Consider the following 18,170-nt stretch of genomic DNA (forward strand, 5'->3'; position numbering starts at 1 on the left):
AAGTGGGGTATAAAATGTCGGAAGTTCTGCCCTATGTGAGGCCTCTTGCCAGTAGGGATTTTTTGGTTCCAGTTCTAGTCCCGTTCCCCCCCCCCCTTTTTTTTGTTGGTTTCTGAATGAGTTATGGGCAAAACTGAGAGAGGATTTGAGTTGTTAATATAAAGTTTAAAGGTTGTTTAAAGACTGAGAGTATTTTAATAATAATTCAAAGAAAGCATTTTGAGAGCACAAGAACACTCCTTCTGCACTGGAGCCCACTTTAGATCCCCCGGGAGTGAGAGATCCTGCACTCCAAAGGTTTTCTGCCTCTTCTCTGCTGCTTCTTTACTCATTTCTCTTCTCCTTCCCTTCGTCTGGGATGGTGGTGGTGGTGATGGTATATGAACCTCTTCACGTTTAATGAGTCCTTGACCAGAGCTGTCTGGAGACCATCTCATAATTAACAGCTATTGAGGAAACATCTACAGTGAATGCTAATGCTTGCGGGGAGGTTTAAAGGTACCACTTTAGGCAAACCCAAAGTCAAAGATCCATTCACAGTCCTTGAATGTCAATCTCACATCAATATTCTTCCTTTGTATATTATGGACTGCTTTGCTGAGAGGGTCAGTACAAGATAAGTAGACTGGCTCAAAGACTACTTTGAGCCAGTTCCAGGAAGCTGCCAAGAAGAAGACAAAGAAGAAGAGTTGCTTTTTGTACCTCACTTTTCACTACCTGAAGGTGTATTACAATCATCTTCCCTTCCTCTCCCCACAAGAGATACCCTGTGAGGCAGGTGGGGCTGACAGAGGTCTGTCAGAACTGCTTTGTGGGAACAGCTCTGACAGGACTAGCCCAAGGCCACCCAGCTGGCTGCATGTGGAGGTGCAGGGAATCAAGCCCAGCTCTCCAGATCAGAGGCCACTGCCCTTAACCACTATCCCAAGCTGACTAAGAGGGTTTTTTTTGGGGGGGGGGGGAGGTTGTGTGGATGTTTAATATTAAGTCTGGGAACACAGTAGTCCCAGTCCTAAATTTTTTTGATATGAAGTTACCCCAGCAACAGAGGATACTAGAATGATTTCCTAAAACTGCCCACTGAGAATGCATCTCTAGGGCCCATTATGCACGGCCACCGAACCGGCGATTTCGGGTCACATGGAAAACGCGGAGGGGGAAGATGCGAAGCACACCAGTTATGCATGGGACGGGGCATGACGGTAGCAAAACCCAGAGTAACCGATTATACACGTGGCGATCCGAGCGCCGCTTCTGGTTGCGCCCCGGTCACCCGGAAGCTGCGCTTTCTTCTGCGTTTCGCTAATGTGGCTTTAGAGCCAGTTTGGTGTAGTGGTTAGGAGTGTGGACTTCTAATCTGGCATGCTGGGTTCGATTCTGTGCTCCCCCACATACAACCAGCTGGGTGACCTTGGGCTTGCCACGGCACTGATAAAACTGTTCTGACCGGGCAGTGATATCAGGGCTCTCTCAGCCTCACCCACCCCACAGGGTGTCTGTTGTGGGGAGAGGAATGGGAAGGCGACTGTAAGCCGCTTTGAGCTTCCTTCGGGTAGGGAAAAGAGGCATATAAGAACCAACTCTTCTTCTTCTTTTTCGGCGGCATGCACCGAAGCTGCGGCCTGTTGCAGCCGGCACCGTGCGTTATCCGTGATTTTAGTCGCCGCCATTCCACCCCGAATGTGCGTTATTCCCCCCCGTGCATAATGGGTCTAAGGGAGTATTTGGAACATACAAGGCCAGGTGAGAATGTGTCATTTTCTCATGATGCCACTATAGCACAGTGGTTAGTGTGTCTGGATTTTGGCCAGAGGGGCTTGAATCTGGAGCCCCCTTTGCATAAAGTTCATGGAGTGGCCTTGGGCCAGTCTCATACTCTTAGTCTAATTTGTCTCCAGCAACCTTTATGGACACCTTCCTGGGCGACATAGATAAAGGGCAAGATGTGAAAGAAACATCCTGCTCTTTCAGTCCATATAGAAGGAGTATATCATAATATTCATAAACCAGCATGCACTATTGCTGGTTTACCAGTACCATGAATGTACCATTCTATTCTTACCAGCCATGGGGCCAAAATTTCAAAAATTATTGGGTAGCCTTGGGGTGTTTAGCTTGTGTCTGTGTGTGTGTGTAAGAGAGAGAGAGAGAGAGAGAGAGAGAGAGAGAGAGAGAGAGAGAGAGGCTGAAAGCTCCAATTTTGCATAGTGAAACTACAAAATAGATAATGTGATCAAGATAAAAGGAATAGTTATATGCTTCTCTTGTTTTTCTGGGGAGGAAGGGGACCATCTCCCAGGGTCTCTTAGCTAGGGATGGAGACTTTATATTATATTATGTATTTATTTATTAATTATTTGATTTATTACCTGCTATTCTTGTAAAATGTCTTGTGGCAAGTTACAGAATTAGTGGATCTCCAGATTTTGGATTGTGAACTCTATGGAATTGTACAGCACTGAAGCCCTTGTCTTCTCCAGACTTCACCCCCAAATCTCCAGTTTTCCAACCTGGGTCTGGCCAGCCCTACCCTGCCATTTCCCCCTGGTGACTCTACTCTTAGCCCTCTGATAAGTGATAGTGTCTTTAACTTCACCCCTGCAGTATCAGAGCAACTGACAATTGGTGCTGAGTTTTATGTATTTATTTAGTTATCAAAATATGTTCCACCTTTCCTTGTTGCTCCAAGTTGCTTACAAGTCATATTGGGGGGCAAAACAAGCCTGCTTGTCTTCTAGCTGATGGCTGGCTTTAGGTTGGTCTCCCTCTTGAGATCACATTCTTCCTGGGAGGAGGGATATGCAATTTCCCCATGGCCCTTGAATATCTGTCCATTGGTGGGGCCAGAATGGCCTTCCCTTTGCTTCTGCATTCCAAGGCAGTTTCTTCTTTCCTCCCACTATAGAGATTGCCTGGGCACGCAGGTGTACATTTTGGTGAGTGGGATATAGATCTGTTCCTCTTTCATAAGCAGGACCGATTTATCCATGTAGCATGTGCTACGGGCTCTGCAATTAAAGGAGCCCTGCACAATTCCTTCTTCCCCATAAATAAGGGCCATAGCCTCTCTCCTCTGTCCTTTTCTCCCTTTAAGGACACTTGTAGTGACATCCCTTTTCACTTTAGGGGGCTGCTCTGACCCTAGTCTGGCTGCTCCCATCTAAATTGTACTCTGCTAGTGCTCCTCAAATCCTTAAACAGGCTCTGGTGCTACGGGACCCGCAAATCCTTAAACCACTCCTGTTCATAGGGATCAAATTACTTAATGGCCCAATCTCAGTTTGCTTGGGATGCCGAGAGACAGAGTGCTAGATGGATATATGGGAGACGTATGTTAAGCTTCCCAATCCTACTACTGTCAGGTGGTGGTAGGGATACCCATGTTCTCTTGAGCTCCAGGGATTTCCTGCTGTGCATAGATCCTGGCCCCTTCCACATGGGAAGAGCCTAATTGTGTGGGGCCAGGGTGCAAGTATAGGTGCTCCTGAGGAATTATTGTGATTTACAAAAGTTTTGAAAGGTGGCACCTGTGTAGAAGGGCCTTCATTTCCCACTCTTGTTTGAGCCAGTTCCACACACAATAAGAAGCCTTACCATTTGCCCATGGGCTGGGCAATGAAACTCTCCCTCTTCCACGGTGTCAAGTCAAGTTGATGTTACAGCTGCAGAACACAGGTTCACCCACACAGCACCTGCTGCCTCTGTCTCACAGGAGGAAGCTGCCGCCCGATATTAAAAAGGCAGCAGGAGCATTAAATTATTCTCCAACAGAACACTGTCATCCCCCCCATAAAACTATTTTGACCTGTAGTTTTCTGTGGAGTCTATTGCTCTTAAATGTGCAATGAGAAAGGAAATTAAAAATTAATCTTTATTTCCATCTCAGAAGAAAACCTTAATTCTCTGCATTGAAATTATACGCGTAGTCCAGGGTAATAAATTATAGTTTTTAATTGCAGCTAGTCACGGCCAATCAAACTGGGAACTCTCCCCCTTCTCTTTCTAGATTTAACTTCTCTATTCTAAAATTTTCATTTAGCGCTGGAGGGGGAAAATGTACAAAAGGCATCATCTGAAGAAGCCAGGATACTTAGTCAGAACACACACACGGCTCTTCTTTGGTGCCTTGCATCAGAGGGCCTCCATGTTCATTGCAAACCTACACATCTGCATCATCTGAATAAAGCAAACAGAGTACTATTTTGAATAAGGAGAACTTAAGACAGACACAGCATTACAGTCTGTTTAAGAAGACCTGAAAGTGGATTGTTATGGTGACAACACAGGAATTATCTTAATTCCTTTGGGCGGAAGCTCCAAAACTTCTCCTGCCAATCTAGGAAGCGATGGATCCTCTAGGAAGATTCAGCTAACATTTAGGGCCTTTTCGCACAGGGATCTTTGTTGCAAATTGTTTGCGGAATGAAAAATCGCCATTTAAAATAGTGGAATTCGTCGTTATGCATACCTGCCTTTGTAGTGGAATCAGTTGCGTTTTTTAGCATTTCCCACAGGCTTCCGGTCTTGGCAGAAATCGCTAGAAAGGAAGCGCTATTGCCAAGCTTGTCCCGCCCCTGGCCGTCAAGCAGCCAATGGGCAGCCGTTAGCATGCTCCCAAACAGCCCCTTTCCCTTTAAGAAAGGTTTTAAAAAAAAAAAAAACGACCCATAGCAACGAATCTAGGTAGATTCGTTGCTACGGAGAGACCCATCCAGCTGCCTAATGTGAGCTGTCGTTTGATTGTATGATCGTTTGCACGCTGCCTCGAGTGATAAAAAAAAAATCCCCCCCCCCTCTCACGGGCCCGATTTTCGGCTGAATTTATTTGTAAAAAATAAAGGGACTTTATTTCAGCAAACGGGCTTTTCAGTGGTTTGTGCTTAGTGACTAAAGGTGAAGGACTGAAGGCAGGGAAGCCTCTAAACAGAAAGAGGCTCGCCGGTGCGTTTATCCCCGCTCGCTCGGAGAAAAAAAAATGGCGATCGCTTCACCGGAAGTTTGGAGGAGAGAGCCAGGGGGAGGGACTTTGAAGAACCAGCAACAATGGTAACGCACAGGTCTTTAGCGCTACTGTTGCAGATTGGTTGCAGGAGTGTATCGCTATCCGGAGGGTGAATCCACTTTTCTGGATTCCCCTGAAAGCGCCACAACGAAGCGCTTTTTGCTGATTGGTTTCAGGATTGTTGCAGATTGTCTACGACGTTGTGGGTTATGGCAAATTAGTAGCGTTTCCAAATAGCAACCATTGTGCTACTTTGAAGCCGTGCGAAATGGCCCCCTGTTATTCCCTTCCCCTGCATTTGATGCACACTGAATATGCTGGATCTGGACCAATGCTGGATCAATGCTATTGAATTTCCTGACGTGGATAGTCCAGACAAGGTTGATCTCGTCAGATCTCGGAAGCTAAGCAGGGTCAACCGTAGCTAGTGTTCTGACCTCCAAGGAACACTAGGGTCATGATGCAGCAATGGCAAACCACTTTCTAACATCTCTTGCCTGGCTCCTGGCTAGACTACATACACACCATATGATAAATCCATTTTCAGAACTGGATTTTAGAGACCTGAATTCTCCAAAACCCTATCATAATGCTATCGCAAAGTGTTTTGTAGCTGTGGACAAGTTACTGGCAGCCTCACCTCCTTTTACTAGAAGCATTTAACAATAGAGATGAATGGGGGCATTTTTCAGTCTTCAATCTCACTTCAGAGTCAGCAAAGCATGATTATAGAAGGGTCACCATTTGTACTGCATTTACATACCACTAAGTTAAATGATGAACTGGGAAATTGCTTCCCTATTAAGGGTTTCTGTGAGTCAGTCCTCAGGGCCATTCTGCACTTGTCCAAAATAGCACAATGGTTACAAATTGAAATCGCTACAGTTTTGCTGTTATACACAACGTCGTTGACAATCTGCAACACTCCTGAAACCGATCCGCAAAAAGCGCTTCGTTGTAGCGCTTTCAGGGAAATCCCAAAAAGTGGATTCACCCTCCGGAAAGCGCTACACTCTTGCAACCAATCAGCAATACTAGCAGGAAAGTTCTGTGCATTACCATTGTTGCGGTTTCTGCAAAGTCCCTCCCCCTAGCTCTCTCCTCTGATCTTCCGGTGAAGCGATCGCCATTTTTTTTTCTCCGAGCGAGCGGAGATCAACGCAACGGCGAGCCTTCGTTTACCCAGCGAGGCTTCTCTGGCTGCAGAGCTGTTTTAAGTCACCAAGCACGAAACAACACACAGCCCCGTTTGCTGGTTTATTTTTTACTGTATTTTCGGCCGAAAATTGCGCCCGTGCCGGGGGGGGGGTATTTTTTTTCACTCGGGGGGAGCGTGGCAACGATGAAACGGCAGCTCAAACACCACCTGCTACCTAGATGAGTCTCTCCGTTGCAACATGTTTTTTTAAAACTTCCTTAAAGGGAAAGGGGCTTTTTGGGATCATGATAACGGCCGCCCATTGGCTGCTTGATGGCCAGGGGCGGGACGGCAATATCGCTTCCTGGCCTGCGATTTTTGCCGAGACCAGAAACCTGTGGGAAACGATAGAAACACAACTGGATTCCACTACAAAGCCAGGTATGCATAACGACGAATTCCACTATTTAAAATGGCATTTTTTCATCCCGCAACCAATTTGCCACATAGACCCTGGTGCGGAATGGCCCTCAGTCTTGCCCCAACCATTGTGTATCAGGTGCGCAGTATGAATTTAAACTATTTGAAAGCAGCATACATGCAGGTATGTTAATTCTTCACTTCCTAGGGAAAAATAGAGACAGTGGAAGTATTTTATAAACAGTTATACAACAACTTCAGGGATGGAGGAAAGTAGAAGTGTTGGTGATGTAACTAGCCAATAAGTGCCAACCACAGCCCCCCTTTTTACTTGTTGAAATGGAACTATCCTGTAGAATTGCAGATTTCAGGAAGGAAAAAAGTATACTTGCTTGGAGAGCAGTCTTACAACTCTTGAAATTCTATGTCAGTCTCTGCTCACACCTAAGACCATAAGTCTGTACTTGCCTCATTTATACAAGCAAGACAATGAGGGAAGTGAGGTGACAAGATGCTGAAGTTGTAGATTATGTCTTTTTCAGACTTTACACAATTTTCAGGTCTGATGCTAATACATATTATATTACACTCTCTCACCATGTAGGATTGTTATTAATGCGGGACAGAATGCAGGAGGGAAACCAAATATATGTTTTTGCTGAAGGCATTTTTACATCTAAGAAAAATTCAGTTCAATCCACACACGGGAAAATCCCACAGTCTTCCATCCTGATGCTAACCATGGTTTATTGCCTCAACCCTGGATAAGATAGTGATCCTTGTCAAACTACGGTTAAATCCTTCCCATAGAAAGCATGCATGTGAAGATACCACCAAGACACATCACCTTTCCTGTGAAAGATCCATTCAGAGTTCCCAAAGATAGGGTGGAAAATAAATCCCATACTAAATAAAATCAACCAAAATAAATAGTGAAGGGGCAGGGAAAATACCGTAGCCATGATATATTTGATGCCAGTGTAACACTTGCAGTGCAATCCTTACCACATTAACTTTGGGAAAAAGTTGTACTGAGATCAAAGGGGCTCTTCCCTAGCAAATGTGTACATAACTGTGCATGATTTATACACAACACTTAACTTTGGTGACGCATGGCCATGCAGTCTCTAACCAAATTGTACATTATTTTTTTGGTTTGCTTTGTGTTTGTATAATGGTGGTTGAGGCTGTCCTTTCTAGCTCTTGGAGACCATTTTGTATTTGTCTGTTTCCAGCTTTGCATATTCTTGCCTGTGCATGTTACCTAAACACACCTGGAGGCTGTTTGATGCGCCTGCTGCCACGTGTTATGAAGGACTCTCCCTCCCAAACTCCCTACTTCCCTATCTCCCCATGCTCTTTCTCCTCCGTATCAATCATTCCCCACCTTGAAAGCTTCCTTGGTTAACTGCTTATTTCAAAATCATTATTAATGAATTTGCTCAGGGATTTTGGAATTTAATTAGCCTCTTTTGAACTGCTCTTACCATGTTTGACTAAAGAAACAGAAAATCCCTCTATGACTTGTTTGCTTTCCTCCTCCTTTTTTGTTCTCTCTCTCTAGAAGTGCAAAAACGAAAGAGGAGGAAGGTTTCATAACAGCTCCCTCAATGCAGCTGGATGCTACTTTTCAGGGTCAAAGTGATGCAGATTCCTGAGGGAGGGGGAGGGTGAGTAGCCCAGAGGCTCTGCTTCAAGCAGAAGACCCAAAGCCCTCCTTTTGCACAGCCAAGTAGCACTGGCATCATGTGGAGGGAGATTTATACACAAAGGGCATCAGTTCCTTACATCCAACTCAGTTTGGATCAGGAAAGGTCAATAACCCATCAATACAATTGCAATCCATCTGTAAATCACAATCAGCCTGTTATACCTTTGACAAACTGTAATCAGACAGTTCACATGTGATCAATTGTGCAAAGAAACAAAAAGCTGATTGTGCATGCATGCTCTCATGCTCCTTTCCTACAGCCTGCCAATTAATTGCCCCCCCCTTTTGTTGGCTGTTTACCACATTTTCTAAGTTCATGAAAACATTTACATTTCACACTTTGTTATTTACAGATGTCAGGTGTCTCCTCCTGTAAGCATGGTGAAAACTTTCCAGTCAATCAGTTTAAGCAGATAACAAAATATGATGTCATCTGTCAATTAGCAAATGGATTACAGCATATGATAGCAACATTTGAATCTAACTGCAAACATTCCTAGTAAGGCAAATAATGCAGTCAAGCTGGGGTTGTAGAATGAGGGGTGAAGAAAGAATAATGCAATCAAAGATATCTGTTTAAGTCAACAAGACATTTCCCCCCTAATAAAAGTCCCTTCTTGAGCCGATCCTTTGCATCACAGCTAAGCTCCATGTACAAGAATCACCTTCTTGAACAATTCAGTTCTGCACATTCTTCACAATGATAGAAGTGGGGGGGGGGGAGGGCTTTCCTGATAACCTCAGGCAGAGCATTCTGTAATGCAGGAGCTGTCATAGAGCGATTGCCAGGGCCATTCCGCACGACTTAAATGTAGCAGAAGTATTACCTTTGGTAAATGCTATTAATTCAACGTTCCACATGATATCGTACACAATCTGCAACACTCCTGCAACACTCCCACAAAAATCGCTTCATTGTAGAGCTTTTTGGGAAATCCAGAAAAGTGGTTTCCCCCTTAAAAAACCGCTAGACTCTTGAGAACAACCTGCAACACATCCAAAAAAGACATGTGCGTTCTCAATGTAGCGGTAGAAAGAATGTCCCTTCCTCGCTCTCGCCCCCCGAATTTCCGGAGACACGATCGCCATTTTTTCCCCTTAGACCAGCAAAAGCAACGAACAAGCAAGGGTTCTCCGGCTAAAATCCTTCCACAGAAGTGCTTAACATTAAAACAAAGGTCCTACTAGTGTCTTTAAAGTTCCCAAGCACAATACAGCCCCCTGTTCGACATTGGCCGTAATTTCGGCCACAAATCATGCCCATGGGGGGGGGGGGTTACTTGAAGAGCGTGTAAACGATTAAGCGCCAGCTCCTACGCCAGCAAAAAGGTCTTTCTGAGACAATGAATGAATACATATTAATTGCTACGAATGAACACATATTCGTTGCTACTGGTGTTTTCAGCTTTTTAAAAACCAGTTTTTAAAGGGAAAGGGGCTTTTCGGAAGCACGAACACAACAGTTTATTGGCTGTTCTGTTGGATTGATGGCCAGGGGCGGGAAGAAGCGTGGAAAAAGTATAGCTTCCTTTGTTGCCATTCCAGCAAGACCAGAAACAGGTGGGGAATGAATACAACACAAGGTATGTGGAATGATGAAATTCCACTATTTAATATAGCGTTTCTGTATTCTGAAAACATTCAGCAAAATTGGTCCTTGTGCGGAAAGCCTCCCAATTTTATATGTTGGTTGGATGGCACCTTTAGAAGGCTTTGCTCAGATGAGAACTGTCACTGGAACGTAGTAGAAGAGGCAATCCTGTGAGTAGGTGAGACCAATGCCTTTGTAGTGCTTTGAAATTTGAGTACAGGCAATCCACATGCAAACAGGCACTTGGATTGTGGAATTTTGAGTGTTTGTCACATTTGTGTGTGTGAAATGTGCAGTCTTCCCTGTTTGGATCTAGCAGTAGTACAGGCCTGTCTTACAGATGTGACCTGGCCCAGCATTTCTATGTGCCATGCAGATGTAACTACTGTTTCAGGCCACATCATTCACAGCCCAGCTGCTGCTTCCTGAACTAAGTAACTTCTTTCTTTCTTTCTTTCTTTCTTTCTTTCTTTCTTTCTTTCTTTCTTTCTTTCTTTCTTTCTTTCTTTCTTTCTTTCTTTCTTTCTTTCTCTCTCTCTCTCTCTCTCTCTCTCTCTCTCTCTCTCTCTCTCTCTCTCTCTCTCTTTCTTCAGGGAGATAGAAAAGTTACTAGAACAAAATTTCAAAAAACTAGCATCCTTGCTAACTTCTGAACAAGTAAAATAAATAAATAAATAAAAATTGGGGACATAGGTGCCTCACTCTAAAAGGCTTTCTCAACCAGGGTTTCATGAAATTCTGGGGTTTCTTGATAGCCCTGGAAGGGTTTCCCAAATGGGTGGGAGTGAATTGATTTTAAAATATATTTTAAAAATTTGTTAAACATTTTTGGGTGATATGACCACGTATGGTCATGTCAGCTTGCCTGCATCCCACCAAAATGGCCAGGGATTGGCCTGGAAATGATGGGAGGGAAGGGCCTTAGGTGGGCCTGTACTCAGCTATGCTTCCCAACCACATTGTACACGGTCAGACCACAATCTGGGGCTTCTCGGAGCCTGAAGAAAGTTTCAGGGGTTTCTCAGTGGTATAAAAGTTGAGAACGGCTGTTCTAATTGCTATCCCTACTCTTCTAATCCTCAGGATTTGATTAAGGCGAGATCATAACGCATTTTTGCATCACCTTTTTATATTGATTCCCGTCATACTTCAAATTTCTGGTGATGGGCCTGGTGTTCAAGTTACAGCACCCAAAGAAAGGATATTAAGATACTGTTAAACTGCATGGCAACCCACAAGGGTCTAATTCTCACTGAGATGGTAAACTTGTGTCTGAGATGTACTTCTTCAGAGGCAGGGGAGAGCTCATCTGAGAGAATGCTCTCCTGTGAAAACATTTCCTTCACAGAAAAGAACAAATGGCAAGGAGAAGGCTTAGATGAACATCCTTCCCCCACTGTGCTCAGTTTCTGTGCAAAGGGATTATTTTTGTGTGAAGGACCATGAGCCCACACTTGGCATTATATCCCCATTTTGTTGCTCCACGTGAAGTATTTTTGAACATGGAGAAGCAAAATCAGAGTCATAACTGACCCCCAGTGCTGCTTTGCCATGGAAAATGGCTGGAAGGGATGGCAGGAGGCCTTCCTTCTCCCACAGTGGCATTCTGAACCCAAATGGGCACTTGCTCTACCTTTTAATATCCATTCCAACAGCTACTGCATGGCTGTGGGGGACCCAGGCCCAACTTTTTAAAAAAGTGAACGTCCATATCTGCTCTGTGGGCGTGTTGTGCAAGTGAGAACTTTAACTGCCTATAAAGGGGTATGTGTCTCCGTGTCCTATTTGTCTGAAATTTGGCAGGATGTATCCGTGGAATAAAGTCCCAGAATATTTCACCCCACATGAGTAAAAAGGAAACAAGTTACAGCTGGATTTATTTTCCCTTTGGACCAAATGGAAATCAATGTTCCAAAGGAACCTGAACAATTTTAATAGCTATAACAATAAAAGCCAAAATCATTAATAAGCAAAGGAGCCCAAACCAGTGCAAAAACATGTTCTGTGCATATTCTGACAACCAAGCTGAGAACAGAGCTTGCTAGATCACAGGCAGCCCTTCTACAATGCATTTTAATTCTTTCACAAGATAACTAGCAGACTAGATAGTGCATGGCTGGTGGAAGGGGACTGGCCATTTGACTTGTAGGGAAATTTCCTGCTGGGCCTCTGCCCTGCAGAGCAACCGGCACACAGCCCAGCCGCAGCAGCTCTGCCAGTTCCATCAGCAACAGTAATCAGGGTCCTCTCATCCCTTGTTTCCTTTCCTGTAGCCAGGAAGCAAGACGGCATAGTGAGGGTAGTATATACATGCAATAACAAAATTAATAAATTAATGCACTCAGCTGGAGCTGCTGGGCTGAGTGGCTGATGTAGAACTAGCTTGTGTTGCCACAAGGGCCACACGGTTTGGCTTGTTCATGCCTGAGCTCTATGTGATGGAGGCAGGAGGCCCTGATTCTCCCTCAGCAACATTCCAGCTATGAACAGGCTCTGCTTTCTTTTTTTAGTAGCCATTCCCCACAGAGTTCACTTTAAAAACTTTTTAAAAAGTAAATGCTAGGAATGCCGGCCTCCAGGTGGGACCTGGGAATTCCCCTGTTTTACAGCTCATCTCCAGGCAAGAGAGATCAGTTGCCCAGGAGAAAATGTCTGATTGAAGGGTCGACTCCATAGCATTATAGTCCACTGAGGTCCCTCCCCACCCCAAATCCCACCCACTCACCACCCCACCTCTAAAGTCTCCAGGTATTTCCCAACCCATAGCTGGCAATCCTACGTTTGGCCCACAGAAACATAAATCGACACGTGAGTTTTCTTTCCTTCCTTGGATCCTCAGGTAAGGGAGGGGATTTTATTTCTAGAAAATCAGAGCATAGAGACAGGCCCATAGCAAGATTTTTTTGTCTGGGAGTTCAATTCTTTTTGGTTAAGGAGGCAGTTTAGCAAGGTTTGCAGTGCAGAGCCAAATGAAGTTGTAGGGAAGAGTCATTCTTGAGCCAGCCAAAGTGCTGTTCCTCCTACAGCAGGAGGATAGCTGATGGATGGGGCTGGGAATACTTTGCATGGGGTACCACCCCATGAGCCTTCTCCTGTGGCTACAGGCCTCCACAGAGATAAAAAGACCCCAAATCAGTCCCGTCCTGTACTTTGTCATGCTATGTAACAGTTTTCTCCCAGCCCAGTTCTCTTTTTATGTAAGAGACTGGCCAGGAGGGGAAAAAAAATACTTAAGACACCAAGGACAGGTGAGGGAGGGCATGGAGATATCCTTCTGGCTGTCCACTCAGGTTCTTTACATGTGAACAGGAGACTGTCATATCCCCCTACCCCCAAAACCAGGACTAACACAGAGCCAGAGAGCCTTGAGTGACAGTTGGCTCCAAGCATTCTGTTTGGTTAGCATTCGTGGAGCAGAGAAAGACTTCTGTTTCTGTGAAGAATTAGCCCTTCACAGCCCTCCTTCAACTGTTTGTGCAGCACTTGTACACTTTTAGAAAGTGCAGTCTGTCACAGTATCACTGGAGGGGGGGAAGCTGAGACCTCATCCCCCATCCCCCACCTGCACAGATATAATTGTCTGCCAGTGACCAAATATGCCATTATCTAGCAGGCATGTCCCCTGATGATGAAATATTTAATGGGAACACAAGATCTGTATTTAGGTAGCTCTCAAAGATAGTAGGGAATTGGAAAAATTGGCAGGAAACAGAATTGCCTGTTAGAATGACCCCGTTAGATGCAAACATTGATCAACTCTTCAAGTTGAATGATGAATATTAGGCATATATCTGTTGGGTCATTCTTTTCCTTTGCTGCCTTTTAGACTGCCCGGGAAGCTGAAGCCAAACATTTTTGATTTTGAAGTCTGTAGTGTACAGAAAGGGAAAATGGAAGGTATCTTTAAGCACCAGGATACTAATCCTCCCCCTCCCAAGTGTTTAAAGGTCTTTTAAACTGTTGTTAATGATGCTTAGCATTTATGTAGCCTAAACACCTCCCTCTGTTGTCGCAGACATTTTAGCCTTCTAAGGTAGTTAATATTATTGCCATAGTATTGGGGGTTTCAGCGAGGACTTATTTGAAGCTTCCTGTGATGTCTGAATGTTACAAGTAAGTATGCATGCTGGAAAAGAAAAGTAAACCTCTTTATTTATCAGACTGTAGGTTGGGACAATTCTTTTTCAATAGGGTAACAATGTGAATGTTAAAAGAAGAAAAGTTCAAAACTAGTTTCTGTTCTCCGTGGACTAAGATCATCCCATTCCATGTTTCATCTCCAGTTGTGCTACTTTAAGCCCTCCTCTTCCTTTTCTATTTTTCAAATACTGGCAAAATAAGCCCAGTCTGTCTCAAGAGGAGCAATGAGGTGAATTTCATACTTAAATGCTTTCAAATATTTGGGTGTCAAGAGCTGTACAACCGGGAAAGCTCTGTTAATTGTTCGATCTAATTTTGCTGAATGGCAGGATGCCAGAGCGAGTTCTTCAAACGGCATAACATTTCCTCAGAGATTTGTCTAGGACATGCAAATTGCTTCAGATTTCTGCATCTGAGGCCCTGTGCTGTGACTGCAGCTTGAGCAGGATACATACTTTGTGGACGACTGCCATTTTGTAGTGCTGTTTTCTTATTTGAATTCATGCAGACCTCTGCCCAGTGTCTTCTCATTTCTCAACCGCCATTTAAATTCAACAGTTAAAAATCAGGTAGCTGCAGAGGAAATTATTATTTTGTTTCATTTTTGATCATTTAAAACCCTGAGTGGTCTGGGGTGATCATATCTATGGGAGCACCACTCCTTGTATGTCCCCAAGAGAGCTTTGAGATCCAGTGAGCAAAATTTGCTCAGGATCCCTGTTCCTAAGGAGATCAAATCTGCCTCAATCAGGCAGGGCTAGGACTTTTTTGGCCCTGGCCTCGTGGAACACTATACTGAATGAGATCAGAGCCCCTCGCGGCCTTAAACAGTTCTGCAGGGCTTGCAAGATGGAGCTGATCTGCCAGGACCATGGTTGAGGCTTGAAATAACATTTGAAATCCACCAATGTCCCTGTCAAAATGCACCAGATTAGACTCCAACTAAAGGGTTCATATGGTCCTCCCCCTTCTCTTTCCATTATCACAGAGGAAATTGGGCAAACTGAGCAAATATAGTTTTTAATTGTTTTAATGTTTTAAAACTTTAATTTGAAATTTCTATTTTTATATTTTAGGTTATATAATGCTACCTTTATTAAAATCTACCCTGAGTCTCTGGGGAGAGGGCGTAGAATAAATGCAAGTCTTTATAAACAAACAAACAAACAAACAAATATATAATTGCTGACCCTTCACCTTGGGAAGCAGGCAAAATAAATTGCTTTTCAACTGTAGAAGATTTCAGGACAGAGGGAAGACAGAGAGTACTGAGGATAGTGCTGTGCAGAAATCCGGTTGGTCCTTCTGTGCCATTAAACTGGCCACCGTATTGATCTGAAAAGAGGCCAATTTCTCTATTTGAGAATGAGTCTGGATGGAATTTCCACAAGCTGAAAACAAGACAGAATATACAATGAATGACTTTTTATTTAGCATGTTACATGGTTTATTTACCATGTCCCCTAAGGTTGGAACAGAGTAAGGTGACCAGATTGTCCCACTTTTGGAGGGGCACCTGGCAAATTGTACCTATGTTGAAATTAAAAAATATTTATTATAATACTATTTTTGCATTCTATGCATTCTATGAAATTTTTTGTTGCTCCATATAGACCAAATTTTAATCAAGAACCCCCCCCCCCTACCCGGTCAATGGTGTCCTGCTTTACCAATGTTAAAATCTGGTCACCTTAGAACAGAGAAAGCTCTTTTCAAAAGCTGTGTCAACAACAAAGCCCAAATGCATAACTGTACATTTCCCACAATCAATTTTCTAAGAAAGCAAGTGCCTGGCAGAATGGCTCCCTCCCCCTAGGGCCTTTGTTTGTCTCAGAATAGCAGCAGAATGAGCCATTAGGTTAGTTTATAAAATCATTAATTTTTTAAATGGAAAATCATCATCTATAGGTGAAATCACTCTTTCATTCTACATGATTACAAGTGTGGTAAAGCAGCCTCCAAATACAAGGACGTGAGGCATGTCCAAAACAGACGTGGCTTTCAGCCCAGTTGGCCTCATAACCTCACAGAAACGCATTTTAGAATTCACCGGTCCCTGACAATTTGGTTAGGGTTTTAGACATTTCAAAAGCAAGAGCAATCCTAAGCAGGTCTATTCAGAATCACACTCAGGCGTTTTCAGTGAGGTTTATTTCAAAGAAAGTGGTTGTAAAATTTCACTGTGCAAGACTGTTACAAAACAGTTTTGGTGTAGGATAAATGTTTTTTTTGCTGAGAAGTACTAAATTTCTTCGAACTGCAGAAATAAAAGCAGTTTCTGTGGCTGGCACTTGAGAGCCAGTTTGATTACCTGTGTGGATTTTTTTGCTCCCATGTATTATTTTTCATAGGTATTTTTCTTTGGGGGAAAATGCTATGCTGGAAATTGTCTTGAATCTTTCTTTATTCCTGTCCCCATTCAGAATGACAAACTGCTTTGTGAATTTTTTTCAAGAATGCCTAGGAGAATTCAAATAAATGCAAGAATAGAAGGTTAATATCTCTTGTATCCTGCTGTCCCAAGAGTATGTGTGATCCTATAAAATACAAAGCACTACACCACAGATATGCGGTATTGATTCTGTTAATACATTATGTTTGTTATCGGGAAAAGGACAAGTGCTTTATTCTAAATAATTAATACTGTGATCTAAAGCACAGGATAAAAGAGGCCAGCCCCCCCCCCCCAATCTCTTTGACCCGCCTACTATTACCTTTTGCTTACTTAGTTTTTCTTCTGCTCTGGTGGTTTAACAATACCCACATAGAAGAAACATATTCAATAAAAATAACCCGTTAGTGGAGACTTTGAGTAAAGGTAAGCAAGGTCACTGGATCACGCGATTCATGGAGGGTGGTGTCATTTTAAACGAGGAATACCAAATCATGGTTGCCAAAATGCATTGGAACAGAGATGTATGTATTATGATGTCGTGATATCCTGAAATAGCCTGACATTCATTATAGCTGTTCAAGTCTTATACTGAGGTCTCCGAAAAGTTAGAAGTTTGCCTTATAATATTTGAAAGGTGTCCAGAGGGATGAGGGGTAGTTATATTTGGATGAAGTGAAGCTGTAAGATGTATGTAGTCAGCAGAAACCTAATTGTCCAATATGGTCTGGATGCTTTATCCACACTGTAGGAAATGGGTCATGTTGTAGCTGAAGTTAGTATGGCAAGTGCCTCAATTTAGCTGGGTGTGTAGTAACTATGTATACAGAAGTAGGGTTTTAATAGTGTTTGGAACTGTGTGTGTTTGAGAGAGAGAGAGAGAGAGAGAGAGAGAGAGAGAGAGAGAGAGAGAGAGAGAGAGAGAGAGAGAGATGCATTTTCTCATTGATGTGGATGTTGGGGTTAGTAATGCATAATTTCCTTAGAAAATCTGAGCTGGGTAGCGTCTCAATGGATATTGAGGCACAATGCTCAGAGAAGAGGGGACAATTCCATAGCCTGGTCTGTGGTATTGCAAGGGTCCTGTGGTGCACCTCTGATTTCAAATGCTTTCATCAATTTATTTATTTGCAAACTTTATATGTCACCTTTCTGGCCTTACAAGGGCCATGAAGGCAGCTAACGATTTAATACAATTTAATGAAACCACATTTTAAAACCATTAAAGTAATCCCCTCCACAAAGACACACTATGAAAACAGTTTTAAATAGTTTAAAGACAGAAAACAGCAATTAAAACACCGGGCAAGAAGGTGGGATCATTAAAGGTAAAGGTAAAGGTATCCCCTGTGCAAGCACCGAGTCATGTCTGACCCTTAGGGTGACGCCCTCTAGCGTTTTCATGGCAGACTCAATACGGGGTGGTTTGCCAGTGCCTTCCCCAGTCATTACCGTTTACCCCCCAGCAAGCTGGGTACTCATTTTACCGACCTCGGAAGGATGGAAGGCTGAGTCAACCTTGAGCCGGCTGCTGGGATTGAACTCCCAGCCTCATGGGCAAAGCTTTCAGGCGGCTGCCTTATCACTCTGCGCCACAAGAGGCTCTTGTGGGATCATTAAGGAATGTCCAATCAACCCAAAAAGTCTCTCCCTGCTGGCAAAAGATGTCAAAAGAAGGGGATCGCCACAAGTCCCTAAAGAGAGGGTTCCAGAGCTTTGGTGCTATGACCAAGAACTTGAAGGACCTCTCCTGGGTTGCCCACTGAAGTATGGCCT

At 43.6% G+C, this 18,170-nt stretch overlaps 1 protein-coding gene across 2 annotated transcripts in view; it reads left to right on the forward strand.

The window, feature by feature from the left end:
• LOC143831096 (uncharacterized) overlaps positions 1-18,170 on the forward strand; it is a 45,469-nt gene that overhangs the window by 8,991 nt on the left and 18,308 nt on the right. The window contains exon 2 of one of the 2 annotated variants that reach the window (XR_013228713.1): positions 8,125-8,230. The exons of the other annotated variant lie outside the window; for it this stretch is intronic. The gene's annotated coding sequence lies outside the window, so the exon portion shown is untranslated. The remainder of the gene's footprint in view (positions 1-8,124; positions 8,231-18,170) is intronic. 2 annotated transcript variants of the gene reach the window in all.

This window comes from Paroedura picta, chromosome 3 (assembly GCF_049243985.1).
Source record: "Paroedura picta isolate Pp20150507F chromosome 3, Ppicta_v3.0, whole genome shotgun sequence".
Classification (NCBI taxonomy): Eukaryota; Metazoa; Chordata; class Lepidosauria; order Squamata; family Gekkonidae; genus Paroedura; species Paroedura picta.